General features: G+C 38.0%; 1 long non-coding RNA gene across 1 annotated transcript in view; it reads left to right on the top strand.

The window, feature by feature from the left end:
* LOC103243115 (uncharacterized) overlaps positions 1-4,330 on the top strand; it is a 194,509-nt gene extending 190,179 nt beyond the window's left edge. Inside the window, exon 3 of the long non-coding RNA XR_012088849.1 lies at positions 2,811-4,330. This is a non-coding gene — a long non-coding RNA (uncharacterized lncRNA). The remainder of the gene's footprint in view (positions 1-2,810) is intronic.
* The last annotated feature ends 9,121 nt before the right edge of the window (positions 4,331-13,451 follow it).

The following is a 13,451-nucleotide window of genomic DNA, read 5'->3' as shown; positions in this document are numbered from 1 at the left end:
CTTATACAATTTATTTCAATGGAAGCCATTCTCAAGGCCTTGGGAGACCACCCCTCACACCAGTGTGCCCTGGACATGGGATGTGAAGTTAAAGAAGATTATTTTGGAGCTTTAAAATTTAATGACTGCCTGGCTGGATTTTGAACTTGGCTGGGGCCTGTAGCTTCTTTCTTTTGGCCAATTTCTCCCTTTGGGAATGAAAATAATTACCCAATACTTAACTCCTTGCATCCTTGGACATAACTAACTTGTTTTATATTTTACAGGCTTGTAGGTAGAAGGGACTTGCCTTATCTCAGATGACACTTTGGACTCTGGACTTTTGAGTTAATGCTAGGAGGAGTTAAAACTTTGGGGGACTATTGGGAAGGCATGATTGTATTTTGAAATGTGAGAAAGACATGAGATTTGGGAGGGGCAGGGGTGGAATAATAGAGTTTGGGTATTTTTCACCTCCCAAATCTCATGTTGAATGGTAGTCCCCATGTTGGAAGACAGGCCTTGTGGGAGGTGGTTGGATCACAGGGCTGGATTCTCATAAATGGTTTAGCACCATCCCTTTGGTGCTGTTCTCATGACAGTGAGTGAGTTCTCAGGAGATCTTGTTGTTTAAAAGTGTGTGGCACCTCCCCTCTCTCTCTTGCTCTTGCTCTTGCTCCTGCCATGTTAGATCCTTACTCCTCCTTTGCCTTCCACTATGATTTGAATTTTCCTGAGGCCTCCCCAGAAGCAGAAGTCACGATGCTTCCTGTAGAGCCTGAAGAGCCGTGATTCAATTAAACCTCTTTTCTTTATAAATTATACAGTCTCAGGTATTTCTTTATAGGAATGCAAGAATGGACTAGTACAACTGCTGATTAGACTTCAGGTGAGCAAGCAGTCAACTTCTGTGTTATGAAGCTAAGCAACTAGCATTCATTTAATTCACAATTTTACCCTTACATCTAATCAAAATCCTTTTAATTCTGTCTGTTTGATATGTACTAAATCTGCATTTTTTTTTTCCTTTACTAGTGCACTAGTAGCACTGTAGTCTAAGCCACCATCATTTAAACACAGATAAGAGATGGGGCTCTCTTATGAATCTCCTTGTTTTCCATTTTTGTTGTCTTTGGCCCATTCTAAATAATGCATCCACAGTAACCTTTAAAACTGAGACTCAGACCATTTCATTTTTCTGTTTGAAGATGTTCAAAGGTTTTATTGTACTATTACAAAGAAAAAAGAAAAGGTCTTACATTGGCCTAAAACGTTTGAATGGCCTGTCTCCAGCTTGCCTTTCTAATCTGTACCACTCCATTTCCTCACTCCTCCCCCAGCAATCTCTGTCTCTGTTCTCACTGCTTTCTTGCCCAAACAGATCAAATATTTTCATTCCAAGTGAATCCTCACTTGTTGCTTCATTTCTTTGAACTCTGAATGCTAAAGTCCAAGATCTTATAGGTAGCTCGTTTTTACCCTCCTTTGAAAAGTTGTCTCTTATTTTATCTTTAGCTGGCCTTACTCATTTGGTCTCTATTGAATTATTTTATTTGTGTCATTTATAGTTTTACACAATCTGTGGTTGTCTTATTTGTTGCTGACTTGATGTTTGGTTTCCTCACATAAAATATAAATTTCATAAAGGAAGAGGCATTGTCTACTCTATTTGTTGACATTTTCCCAGCAGTCGGCAGAGTCTGCACATAAACAGATGACCAGTGCTGTATTAGTCAGGGTTCTTCAGAGGGACAGAACTCTTAGGCAATTCAGAGATCTTCCCAGCAGCCCCACTCATCACAGGCCTGGAGGCCTAGGAGGGAAGAATGGTTTCTTGGGCCAGGCCCAGGGCCCACTGCTCTGCACAGCCCCAGGACACTGCTCCTTGCATCCCAGCTGCTCCAGCTCCAGCTCCAGCCCTGGCTCAAAGGGCCCAAAGTACAGCTCAGGTCACTGCATATATATTATCTCCTGAATACATGTTTATTAGGGATAATTGGCTCACCACACAATTACAAGGCAAAGTCCCATGATAGACCATCTGCAAGCTGGGGAAGAAAGCTGGTAGTGGCACAGTCTAGGTCTGAAAGCCTCAAATCAGGAAAGCTGACAGTGCAGCCTTCAGCCTGTGACTGAAGGGTCAAGAGCCCTCAGCAAGCCACTGATGCAAGTCCCAGAGTCCAAAGGTCAAAGAACCTGGCTTCTGGTGTCCAAGGGCAGGAGGAATGGAAGGAAGCACCCAGCATGGGAGAAAGAAGGAAGTCAGAAGACTCAGCAAGCAAAGCTATCCCACCTTCTTCTGCCTACTTTGTTCTAGCTGTGCTGGCAGCCAATTGGATGGTGGCCACCCACATTGAGGGTGGATCTTCCTCTCCCAGTCCACTAACTCACATATCAATGGCAACACCCTCACGGACACATTCAGAAATAATACTTTTACCAGCTATCTAGGCATTCTTCAATCCAATCAAGATAAAACCTAACATTAATCATCACAAATACATATTTTTTAAAGAATTGTTGAATGACTATTATGCTTGTTTGATTTTTCCTGTATCAATAAGAAATCAATTCAATTCTGATTACTGATAAGCAGATAAAAGTTATATTTTATTGAATCTCCTTGATTAAGACTTCAGAATCCTACATCTCAGGATTATTTGAAACTATAAAGATTACGTTGTCTAAACACATCGAGATCTCTCTTATAATTCCTTTTTTAAAGAGTACATGCTTAGTCTCATGAAGCATAGCATACCAACCTATTGTGTAATAAACACTCAATAATTATAGAATTAACACCAATGACACTTCCTTTTATCATCATTTAGGCACAGTGTTTGGACCAGCCCAGGAGCCCTCACTCACAAGCACTTCTATCGGACTTAGCTGATCCCTCAGAAGACCCCGGACACCACAAAGGGTCATCAGCACAATCTTGATGGATGTCTAAGAAGTAAAGATTGATTTTTGCCTAATGACAATAAAGTCATCCCTAAGTTAAATATCTGTACATTAAATATATATTAAATATGTATTAAATACATAATATATTAAATATTAAATATTAAAATGCATGTATATTCTGAGCTTTACTGTGTTTTTCATGAAGACACTGTTAAAGACTAGAGCCCGATATGTTAAAAAAATGAGTGAGTAATCTTATTATAAGAATCATAATATGGTCCCTTTTCTTCATCCTGCTATATATAACAGTCTGTTACACAACCTCCATTATTCTCCTAATGAAGCCTCTTCACATCATCACTTTGAGAACCATTATCCTCACTTAGCAATTTTTTTTTTTCTTTGAGATGCAGTCTGTCACCCAGGCTGGAATGCAGTGGTGCGATCACGGCTCACTGCAATCTCCACCTCCCAGGTTCAAGCGATTCTCCTGTCTCAGCCTCACGGGTAGCTGGGACTACAGGTGCGTGCCACCAAGTCCGGCTAATTTTTGTATTTTTAAGAGACAGAGTTTCACCATATTGGTCAGACTGGTCTTGAACTCCTGACCTCAGGTGATCCGCCTGCCTTGGCCTCCCAAAATGCTGGGATTACAGGCATGAGCCACCATGCCCGGCCCTAACTTAGCAATTTTTGAAGAAATCTCAGCAGCCTTAACTCAACTCTATGTAAATTTTTTTGTACGTGTGAAAAAGCTACCAAATGGTTCTTTTGGAGATGAGGAATTGACAACGAGCTTAGGAAAAAGTCAGTTTTTGTTGTTGTTGTTTTCAGTCAGGAGACTTCCTAAATTGAGATGCTGACATTCATGGCCACTTATTGTCTGGTTCTAATTCAAATCCAATGTCCAGATTCTACCCATTAAAGAAGGCAATAACTGGATATAACTTCATTAATATCAAGTTCCAGCATCTGCGGGCTCTGGTTGTATGGGAAAAGGCTGTCTACCATTTTGCTATGAATTCTAATAACCTATGCCCGATATATAGTCATGGGGTAACCCCATTATAAAGCTTCTAACTACAAAACCAAGAGAAAGCTTGTCAAAATAAATCTTAACTTCTCACCATGGTAGAAGACCTACTACGGGGTATTAACAGTCAGAACTGCCAATCACTGCCTGGTTTAAATGTTTGTATTAAAAATTCCAACTCTGGTGGCATGAACTTTGGATAAAATCATCATAAGCTGTGTGAGTCCAAAAAATATAAACCCAGAATGAAATATATTTGGGGCTAGAATGACGTTACTAATGTCTGGGATGGGTCTCCCCTTCCCCCTTTGAAATGTGATGCTTTTATTAGATTATTTCTACTGCCAAAAGACACAGCTACTGTCTGGCTACATTTTCTGGTTTTCTCTTGAATTAAAACAAATAAATAAAAGAAAAATGTCTACATCTTTTAAACAAAGCAAATGGGAATATTTTTATTATTTTTTTTTTCCTGCCAACTGAACAAGTTCTATACATTTAGATAGACCTCTGGGTCACATAATATGATATGTACTTGTATGTGCACACAGAATGTATAAGATAAAATGGGCTTTTTAAAATAAGCAAGTATTGCCTAAGGATATATAGATGAATGGAAAACAGCACTTCACTATATTACAAGGGTTAGTTAGCATCGTGCTGGAATTGACTGGGAGCTGCATAATTTTCAACTCTACTATCTACAGGCTCCTGTTCCACCTCTGTGGGTTTTTACTTCATCATTAACTTTCTGATCCTTGATAAGACAAAACTTACGTTATTGTTTCTCAGAATACAATCAGAATTTACATAACATTGCTCATTCTCCTCATTTTACAGATAAGGAAAGTGAAGCTTCCAGAATTAAATCATCATCACATACATAAAGTCATATAACTAATTACAACTAATTAGTAGCCAACCACATGCTGGGAACCTCCATATTTACATATTCAGCAGTATGTGCCAGAGGCATCCTCAGCACTTTACTGACCTAACTGCAGGGTCCTTGGAGGTCATCCTTGTTTCCCATTTAAATAAAACTAGGGGGAAAGACATTTTCCATGCAGGGGCAAATCTCCTCTCAATAATTCTGCAGATTCTTAGGGAAAGCAGAGGAGTGGGGAACGGGTGGTCCTTACATTTTTGCCTATTGCCTCTGAGTTTGCCTTTGCTAATTTCCCAAAATTTATTGAAATTTGCCTTTTATATTAGTCCCATTCTCTTTACTCTGCATCAGTTCCTATATACTGTTTATGTAGGAGCATTATTTTTGATGTATCTTTTTTTAGATTTGTATAAAAATGACGCGTTTGGGGTTTGCCATGTGCCAAGTACTCTAATAGGCACTTAATGTAAGTTTTGTCTTTCAAATCTGTCTTTGTGGCTAGGATGCGGTGACTCACACCTGTAATCTTAGCACTTTGGGAGGCCGAGGCAGGAAGATTGCTTCAGCCTAGGAGTTCAAGACTAGCCTGGGTGACATGGTGGGACCCCATCTCTACAAACAATAGAAAAATTAGTCAGACATGGTGGCACACACCTGTAACCTCAGCTACTCCTGGGCTGGGAGGATCGCTTGAGTCTGGGAGTTCGAGATTACAGTGAGCTATGATATCAACACTGCACTCCTTTCTGGGCAATAGAATAAGACACTGTCTCTAAAAAAAATAAAATATGTCTATGTGATTAGGTGACTGCTCTGACAACAGAGCTGAAAAATAAACCTGTGCCTAATCAATTCCAAAATCTGTTCTCTTTCCACTAAGCTATGTTGCTGCCTGCATGCTATTGTTTTCATGGAGTGGGGTTCTTCATAAAACAGAAATTATATCATTAGCCCATCTCTGTAAGGCATGATCTCTTCACTGTGGGATGTATCAGAGTTCACTGGCATTAATCTCCATCTCTCTTATGGCCAAGCAGAACTGTCTGCTCAGATTCAAGATACATTCTGTGCCCTAGAATAAATTCCTTTCTCTGAGGAAAGTGAACTACTTTCTAAAGAGATAAATGAATTCAGGTTGTGGTTTTATTGGCATAGCTTTTTAGAGGTTTGTGTTTTTGTTTGGTTTGGTTTGGTTACCTGCATTATACCATGTATCCCCAAAGACATTTCTAAGCACTTAGTTACCTTACAAATAAGGCTGATTTTAATGGGAACGGTCATGTTGAACTTAGAATTGCCTGGAATAAGGAAGGGTTTGTAGTTTATTCAATTTCCCATCTCATCTCAGGTCTTCCATTTGAGGATAATGTTTGAATACCATTTGCTATGGGTGGAACCAGCACTAATGGTAGATTCCATTATGGCTAGACACATGCGTGCTAACATAGGTTTGATTTGAGTCAGACCACAGAGCAAAACCTAAAGCAATGATCGTCTGCCAACCCTCAACCCACTGAGGGATTTTCTGGCTGACTAACACTGTCCTGCTATGGTCTGGGAGAGAATGGGACTCACCATTTCCAATAATCCACTTCACAGACCAAAACCTTTCAGTAGATTTTCTCTCTCTTTTCTTTCTTTCTCTTTCTTTCTTTTCTTTTACTTTCTTTCTTTTCTTTCTTTTTCTCTTTTTCTTTCTTTCTCTTTTTTTCTTTCTCTTCTTTCTTTCTTCTTTTGCTTTCTTTCTCTTTCTTTTCTTTTTTTTCTTTCTTCTTTCTTTCTTCTTTCTCTCTCTCTCCTTTCTTTTTCTCTATCTTTCTTGCTTGCTTGCATTCTCCTTCCTTCCTTCCTTCCTTTTCTCCTTCCCTCCTTTTCTTCCTTTTCCTCTTTGGCTCTTTCTTTCTCACCCTTTTTTTTTCTCTCCCTCTCTCCCTCACCCTCTCACACACAGGCACACGAGAACTCAGACTTACTACAATATTTAGTATATTCTGGTTGGCTTAAAGCACTTATGAGTTACATGTTTATTTTGTCTTTTTGACTGATATTTCCTCATGTCTGAGTATTGTGCCTCTAGGAAGGAAAACTTATATTTTTTAAAGGAGAGCTTTTCTCTAAATCTTGCCAAAAATAAAGTGGTTTGAAAGAAAATTACATAGACCTCTTCCTTCAGAAAACAGAATAATATTTGAAGACTTTTATTTGTAAGGATTCCTATTTTTAAGCAAGATCTTTGAGGAAGCAGCAAGACCTGAATTTGAATAAGATCAGAGAAGGCAGATTCAAATGATAGTGCCTAGTGTGTGTGCAGTAATGGTGAATCCTTCTGTATTTACTTCTGGCCTTACAGGTATAATTATTCCATCAGTCTTTCTCCATAACTTTCTCATATCTACTGTAATTTGAAATATGAATTACAAATAATCATTCTGAACAGAGATGTCTGCTTACAGGCATGTCTCCTGTGCCCCTTCATTTTCTGTCTGCCATGTTCAACTACTGACAGGTGCAAAGTGTACAAAGGGTACCACACTGACTGCCATGCCTCCCAGTCACAGTATGCAAGAGTCACCAATCTAGCATGCCCATCACTGCCTTGGATTTGTTCCTGGAGACATGGTCAACTCTCTTCATCTCCTGATCCTTGTCTGAATGCTTTCCTCCCTGCCAAAATAATTCACTCCATCCTTCCTCGTGCATATCTTAATTCTAGTTTATCACTGTGGTAGAATTATTTGCTTATAGGTCTGTGTGCTTTACTAAGTGTAACTTGAGATGAGAAAATATCATCTTTACATTATCCTCCACCAACCAGCTCAGTGCCTGACAGTGGGAACGTGCTCAAAGAATATGTGTGATTTGCCCACTAAATTCCATGATCTTAAACTTGTCTTGCATTAAATAATCTTTGACTGTCAGGTCCAAACACAAAGCCCATAGTCATTTTTTATAGACATTTGCAGAAAGGATATCTCCTCTTCTAAATTAAAACCCACCTTAAATTATAAAAATATTTGTATACAACTCTGCATCTCTCATACAAGTATTTGCAGAGCACAGAACTTTGCAAATAGTGAGCATTGGATAAATGGAAAACTACGAGGGTACTTCTTCTAGGTTATTTGCCTTCTGGCAAATGATAATTAGGACTTAATATGTGGCACACATTGTTCTAAGAATTTTGAAGTATTAACTCATTTAATCCTCACAACTTTAAGAAAATTTGAGAAATTTTTTCTATGAAAATATTTTCTATGAGAAAAAATTCTCATAGTTGTGAGGATTAAATGAGTTAGTACTTAACAGATGAGGAAACAGAGAAAATATATTACCCGGGATTGTGCATAGTGCTACTAGAATTTCCAGAGACTATGAGTTTAACCACAACTTTCAGAAACATTGGTCAACAGAATATCACATGTAACTCAAAATGCTGCAAGAAAGAGTTCTATTTAGGAGGCTGAATGGGAGAAGATACGCCAGGAAACATGGCAGTAATTTTATGTTAAATCACATCTTACATGACCACAGTTCAAATGTCAATTAAATGCTCCTTCTCATGCTTTTAGCTCTTTCAGTGAGAACTGGTTTACTCACATTTGCTCACCCTTCAATAAAATGTGTATGTTCAGCACATCTTGCTATTGGTAAGTTTGCTTTTCTGAATAAAAATGTATTTTGGGGGCTGGGAGTGGTGGCTCATGCCTATAATCCCAACACTTTGGGAGGCTGAGGAGGGCGGATCACCTGAGGTCAGGAGATAGAGACCAGCCTGGCTAACATGGTGATACCCTGTCTCTACTAAAAATACAAAAAAACCCAATCAAACAAAAAATAGCCAATCGTGGTGGCACATGCCCATAGTGCCAGCTACTTGGAGGCAGAGGCAGGAGAACTGCTTGAACCAGGGAGGCAGAGGTTGCAGTGAGCCAAGACTGCACCACTGCACTCCAGCCTGGGCAGCAAAGCGAAACTCCATCTAAAAAAAAAAAAAAAAAAAGGTGTATTTTTGGTGAAAACTTACTTGTTTTTCACTCTCTTGAAAATAAGGTGAAAATTGATTGAATTGAATTGTGTGTCATCATACAAATAAACATGTTATGGAATAAAATATTTGATTATTTTAAAACTTTTCAAGAATTATTAAAAATAAATTTACCTATATGTAGCTAGTACACCATTTTATTTACAACTACTTTTTATCTACTTATCTAAGCACATCTGGCAGTGTTCCTACTTGGTAACACTCTCAGCTGCTTGTTCCCATTATATTCCTAAAAGTAATAAAAAGTCATACTTTGGAAATAGCTTATGATTCAGATTCCCAGAGTTACTTCTTCTCTAATTAACCCCACACTTGAGTAATTTTACCTAATTCATTTTCAGAATTTCGTCTGTTTCACTGTTTGGTTATTTTTCGAAAATTATCAAATCCAGAGGAAACTATTTTCAGAAGTTTAGAAGTAGGCTGTTAAGACAGCACAGACTTCTAAGTAATCATAAATATAAGTGAAATATTGTTGCAGTCTGTCGTCTATGAGCACTTTGGAAAATGTTAGTTTTTCTTTTACATTAACATTTTTGTTAGATTAGACATTGTGGGTTGAACTTGATTCCAGGCAATGGGACTATTAAATGGCATGGGAAATAAATCTCTTAAAAGGATCAGAAGTTTGGGTCCTGAAAATGTTAGTATCATGAATTGAATACTTACGATTACCTTGAACTATATTTAGGATAGATATTTTCTCCTTGATGACAATAACTATTGGTTTTTACTTGTATCTTTTACTTCTAATTGCTTTTAGCAATTGTTCTATAGAACAATCACAGCAAGAAAAATATTTCATCGTTAGCAGATGAATGCCTTTTTAATATGAAAGTTTTCTGAAGCTCTTCAGAAGAGATCTGTATCTTTCTATTTTAACAGAAAATCTATCTTTAAGCATAGGAATAGTAAATTGTGAGTAAACAGATGTGCATGTTTTATCGACATTCTTTACCTTTTTTGATAATGAAGAAGAATACAATTCATTGGGATACATTTTCCTATTTCCTTTATGCCTGATTACAGTCAAAAATTTCTGCTTCAAGCTTTAACCGTGTCATTTAATAGAGAATACAATGACCCTCATGTTCAATGTCTAGTGCAGAACATCTAGAAAATCAGTTTAAAAATTTAGCAAAGACTGATTGCTGGAACGTCAATACTTCCCAAAGCAGTCAGGAAAAACCCCAATCTACGTCAGAACCTAATATTTATTAGAACATGACACGAATGTGGTCACTTTCGCTTGTTTACTGTTAAAATGCAGTTTACTGAAATTTGAAATTACTACATTTTTCTTACCTGGCTAGGTATAAAGGTTAAAGGGAAAATAGAACCTGAAAATAAAAAGCAAGAGGAACATGGAGAAAACAAATTAAAAGCAAAAGTATGTAAACAACACGTTAAGTCTGCCTGTCTCTACATTCTCTTATTAAGTAGCGAATTTTTTGTTCTCTAGATTCAGGAGGATGCTTAGATGATGCATATAAGATCTGCTCAGTAGAACCAAATGAAAAACAAACAAAATAATGTAACTACTCAGCTCACATATCAACTGTCAGGGAATCTGGGCCTATATCAACTTAGTAAGAGAGGGAATCTCTGTTTCTTAAATCTATGTAGATTCAATAAAGTGCCCTTTCACTCTGGAAATATGTGGAAAGCAAAACTTACCATTCTCAAATGAATAGAAGAATTGATGGAGGGATGGATTAGCTCCTAGACTGATGTATCTTAGTCGGTAGAAGAATTGATTCATTGATGTATTAGCCCCTAGAAAGAGGTTTAAGATGACACTATGTCTTCATCAATACTGTAATATGGCCATCTGAAAGCTAATGTGATTTAGGCTATCTTTTACTAGAAGAATATTATTCAGAGGTAAGAAAAGTAATTGCTTATATCTATTCTGAGTTGGTTAAGTCACACCAAGACTTTGTTTCAAAACTACTTCTATCAGATAGAAGAATAAACTCTCAGAGAGAGAGAGAGAGAGAGAGAGAGATCGAAAGCGCAACCACTTAGTTCCCTGCGTATGAGACGACAGTGATATGTAGCTGAGAGAGCCAAACAGAAGCAAAGACATAAACGTATAAGCAGAGTATAGACATGCTACTACATAAAAGAGATTTTAGGTTTCTTTCTGTTTTTTGTTTATTGTTTGTTTGTTTGTTTGTTTTGAGACAGGGCCTCACTGTCACCAAGGTTAGAGTGCAGTAGCATGATCATAGCTCACTGCAGTGTCCATCTCTTGGGCTCAAGCAATCCTCCTGCCTCAGCCTGCCAAGTAGCTGGGACTACAGGTGTGCACCACCATGCCCAGCTAATTATTATTATTTTATTTCTTAGTAGAGATAAGGTCTCGCTATGTAGCCCAGGCTGGCCTTGAACTCTTGAGCTCAAGTGATCTTCCTGCCTCGGCCTCCCAAAGTACTGAAATGACAGGCATGAGTCACTGTGCCCAGCCATAGATTTATTTCTTACTCATCATTAAACTAATGCAGAAAATTTGTCACCTGAATAAGTACATTTTAATTTAACAGAAAATTTTTCTAATAGATGGAATGGGGGCTTCTAGGAGTAAAAGAAAAAAGTTTTACAGTTGTTATTCAAGCACTGCTTAGAATGTAAAATGATGTTTATGTTTTCATGAGGACCTAAAGACTGGATAGAAAGTTGAGCCAATAATAATAACAACAATAATAAAAATAGCCATCATTTACTAAGAACATTTTTATTACCTATTGGATGCAATGTTCAATATTTGAATAATGGGCACATTAGAAGCCCAATCCCCACCAGTATGCAATATCCCCATGTAAGAAACATGCACATGTACCCCCGAATCTAAAATAAAACAAATCCACTTTAAAAAAAAAATAGGTTTTGAAAATGTGAAAAAAATACACGTATTTTGTGTTAGATCTTGTGGTAACTATACATCATTGCCAACCCTCAGAAGAATTTCAAAAAGTTTGTGTCGCTCATCCTGTCTCATAGATGAGAATATAGAAGGTACAAAACCCTGCATGGCTTCCCAATCTGTTGCAAAATAGTACACAGGGACAGAACCACTATCCAAATCTAAATCTTTACGCCTGCAACTTTTCCATTTTTACCCTCGATAGTCTTTGCTACTGACAAAATCTGACCTGTAAACAGTCTTTTTTTCCACAAACATGTCAGAAATGCTGTATCCTCTCAGCAAGGCTCAACATGACTGTTTAAGCTCTGGGAAGATTGTGGTAGACCTATTCCACGTTGCAGCTCACCATGTCTGTTCCTCAGTCCAGCCTCTGTTTTTCTCATATTGGCTCTTTCTTTTTTTCTTTTTTTTTTCCAGACAGAGTCTTGCTCTGTCACCCAGGCTGGAGTACAATGGTGTGATCTTGGCTCACTGCAACCTCCACCTCCTGGGTTCAAGTAATTCTCCTGCCTCAGCCTCCCAAGTAGCTGGGACTACAGGCGCGTGCCACCACACCCGGATAATTTTTGTATTTTTAGTAGAGTCGGGGTTTCACTATGTTGGCCAGGCTGGTCTCAAACTCCTGGCCTCAGGTGATCCTCTCACCTCAGCCTCCCAAAGGGCTGGGATTACTGGCCTGAGCCACCATGCCAGGCCCATATTGGCTTTTTATTTCAAGCCCATCCACACTTCGGTGGTTTGGCTTATCTAAGCTTCTAAACAATTGCTTTATTTTCACATCAGAAATTGTTTCCTTTTTCTATGTTAGTATAATTGACTGACTGTTAATATGGTTTATTTTTCCTCCTTGACTTTGAGATAATCTTTTTGGTAGTACCCGCTCTGGGAACGGTCATGTATTTTTGGGACCAGCCCCTCTTCTGACTCAAATCCTGAAAAATTGTGGACTGCCAAAAATATTTATATCTCTTTGGAATTTCTATAGTTATGAATAGAACAAAGCAGCAAATCATGTAGTCTTTTCTACAGCATTTCTAGCGTTCTCTTATTTCCTGTGTATATGTCATCTCCTTAATAAAAATACAAATTATTTAGAGGAAAAAAAATTATTTGTAGGCTCATTTATTATTCAAAGATTGGGCTTACAACGGAACTTACTTTAAAAATAGTCTTTTGTATTTTTAGTAGAGATGCGGTTTTACCATATTAGCCAGGCTGGTCTCGAACTCCTGACCTCATGATCCGCCTGCCTTGGCCTCCCAAGTAGTCCCAGCTACTCTGGAGGCTGGGGTAGGAGAATTGCTTGAACCCGGGAGGCAGAGGTTGCAGTGACCTGAGATCATGCCACTGCACTCCGGCCTGGGCGACAGAGCGAGACTCTGTCTCAAAAATAAATAAATAAATAAAAATAAAAAATAAAAAAAGTCTTTTGACCTGTCTTTTTCATTTGATCAGGGTTTATATTTGATGCAAATAACATTCTATGTTTATCACATCAATCTACGTTTTTATGGAAATACTTTCAGCTGAACTTGGTTTTCTCCCAAGAAAATCCAATATAGATTGACATTTGTGTGGTTGATTATATTAGGATAAGTGACTAGTTCTATATTTTCTTATAATGAAAAATGAATTTATCTGTAAGCAAGGGCCTTAAGTCTTTGTTACC

Source organism: Chlorocebus sabaeus, chromosome 16, assembly GCF_047675955.1.
Source record: "Chlorocebus sabaeus isolate Y175 chromosome 16, mChlSab1.0.hap1, whole genome shotgun sequence".
Lineage (NCBI taxonomy): Eukaryota > Metazoa > Chordata > Mammalia > Primates > Cercopithecidae > Chlorocebus > Chlorocebus sabaeus.
The sequence above is the reverse complement of the archived record's forward strand: the minus strand, read 5'-3'. Positions and strand labels throughout refer to the sequence as shown.